General features: G+C 35.8%; 1 protein-coding gene across 17 annotated transcripts in view; it reads right to left on the bottom strand.

Moving 5' to 3' along the window:
* Window positions 1-2895, bottom strand: part of LOC106877140 (one cut domain family member 2) — a 348210-nt gene that overhangs the window by 106049 nt on the left and 239266 nt on the right. The gene's annotated exons all lie outside the window — the stretch shown is intronic.

Genomic DNA, 2895 nt, shown 5'->3' with positions numbered 1-2895 from the left:
GAGAGAGAGAGAGAGAGAGAGAGAGAGAGAGAGAGAGAGTGAGAGAGAGAGAGAGAGAGAGAGAGATTAATAAGATATATCTGTGTGTGGGCATATATGTTGTCTGCACAAAGAAACATAAGAGGTGAGCTCAATTCAGAGATGCACAACCCTAACCCCTCCCATCCACTGAGATGCTATCATCATCATCATCATCAGCAACGACATTGTTGTTGTTCTTTAATGCTGGCAACACAGGTACTTACTTACTGCCCTGCTCTTTCTTTTCCCTTTTCCCAGCATCTCTCATTTTTTTTTTACCTTTATCATCAACATCATCAACATCATCATTAGTATTATTGTTGTTGTTTTTGTTTTTTCTAATTATAAATAAATAGAATTTTAACAGTCATAATGGTTCCAACTGATTTGTCAAGAAGCAAATAATAAGATGTGGTGGCGGTGGTGGTGATAAGAATAACAATGCTTGTGTGTGTGTGTGTGTGTGTGTGTGTGTGTGAATGCATACATGTGTGTGTGTCTAATTGTATCTATATGTATATAATTTTGTGTTTCATGTGGGTGTATGTATATGAAGACACACACATACATACATATATATAGTGCTGGATTCTTGCCAGGATATGAAAAAAATATATTCTCTTAATAAAAACAAAAGCTGCAGGTAAAAAATATATAACTAAATAAATAAAAAAGAAAAAGAATAAAGAAAGATTTTAGAGCATGAAAAATATAAAAAGGAAGGAAAGAAAATGTATATAAGAGAAATGGAAAGCAAGAAATAAAAAGAATTAGAAAGAAAATCTATCAGAAATAATATAAAACAGCAGCTTTTGCTACTGGTCTGGCTGGCTCTGTAATTGCTAAATGGTGTAAAGAGACAGTGAAATAATAGATTGGCATAGAGTTGATAAATCAGATATAGAATGGAAAGAATAGTAGTTGGAGAGAAAAGCACTAAGTGGCGTCTTTGGGTTGCTTTTTTTTTTTTTGATTTTTAAATTTTTGTTTTGTTTTTTACATACACAGAGAGAAACGCACACACACTTGCACCATGTTGGTGCATGCATGCATTACCATACACACTTGTGTATGCAAATATATATACAAATGCACCCATGATACTATATGGTCTGTGTGTGTGTGTGTGTGTGTGTGTGTGCGTGCGTGCATGTGCATGTGTATGAACCATGTACATTGAACAAAATACTAACAGGCAAATAAGTATTGAAATCTTTTTAGATTCAATAATCTTCTCTATCTCTCTATTCACACACACACACACACACACACACACACGTGGTAGTGGTGAGAACGGTGAGAATGAGTGCCCAACACCACATCTGGTGGGTAAACATTCTTGATTTGCACATTTACAATGCGACCACAGCTTATCCAAAATGGAGAGGGATTGCCAACAGTTTCCATTGGAACGCTTGCTAATTGTGATGTTTACCCACAAAACCAATGGTAGTATTGTAAGTCCACAAACAAAGAACACACACACACACACACACACACGCACAGAAACCAATGAGTGAAGCAAGTTGTGTCATTCTCGAATATTTTTCAGCAGGAGATAATTTGCCACTAAGAGTGGTGGTGGTGGTGGTGGTATGTATGTGTGTGTATGTGTGTGTGTGTGTGGGGGGGGAGACTTGTAAATCAAAGGAAGTCTAATAGTTCCATGAATGTGTGTATTAGACTTTATAAAATATAAAGAACAAAAAACTGATACCATTGCACGGCTGCCACCAAATGGCTGAAACCAGTAAATGAATGCTAGAACAATATTCCATCTAAATCTAAGAAGCCTCTTCAATTTTTCAGTTCAAAGGGATAAGAAATTTATGCAAAAAAGAAGCAAAACCACCAAGAATGTTGATGCCAAGTATTCAGAGAAGATTCTTAACCCAAATGACATCTCTGTAATATTAAATATATTTCTGATCCTTATATGCCACCATCAGCATTTCTATGTGGCTGCTCAACTTTCTAGAAAAAGTATCCAAATTTTTTCTCAAATTTATTGTCGACAATTGAAGGCTGCATTGGAAAAAGAAGTCCAAAATACACAAGGTTTGAAAGAAAAAGGAAAGAAAAGAAATATGTAACCTTACATCTTCCTCTTTCCAGGTGGTCAAGCCATGTATTCACCTCTTCTTCAGCAAGACACCTGCTCCCATCCCTCTTTCAGATTTTCACTATCCCTCAGTCCTGCAAGTATTTGGTGACCTCACCTATGCTGATGCCATGAAAAGAAAGCAAGCAGTACACAGAGTGGTTAGGAAGGACAGCCACCTTTAGAAACTTTACCAAAGCAGACATCGAAGCTTGGCACAGCATTCTGGCTCTTCATTTCCTGTCAAACTCTCCAACCTATGTCAGCACGGATAAAAGAGATGATGATGGGGATGATGTCAAATAGAAGAACACTAATGGCATGCATTTCATCAGGTCTAACCTCAAGGTAAAACAACGTTTAATTCCATACTTGAATTTTTGTTGAAGAATATCCTTAGACTAAGACTAGGGTTGAATTCATAATATTTCCTTCTTGAACCAATTCTGACTTCTTTTCATAGCTTTCTTTACACCACTCGTCCAATGTTAGATAACAATTATTAAGAAGTTCTCTATTTCATCTCATTAAAAATATGCTCATAAGAGAACAAACAGCAAAAAAAAAAAAAAGAAAGGAAGCATTAACCAAAAAAACTTCTAAAAGAATTCTTTGAAACCAGAAACCCAAATTTATTGCATGTGATTCTACATGATACATGTTGAATATCTCCTCAGAGTTTAGATCTTGTAACTGAATCAGCTAAGAATAACTATTTGCATACAAGCACATGCATGTGTGACTATGTGTGCATACTTATATACAGTATATAT

Source organism: Octopus bimaculoides, chromosome 15, assembly GCF_001194135.2.
Source record: "Octopus bimaculoides isolate UCB-OBI-ISO-001 chromosome 15, ASM119413v2, whole genome shotgun sequence".
Taxonomy (NCBI): domain Eukaryota; kingdom Metazoa; phylum Mollusca; class Cephalopoda; order Octopoda; family Octopodidae; genus Octopus; species Octopus bimaculoides.
This window is presented reverse-complemented; position numbering and strand designations above follow the sequence as displayed.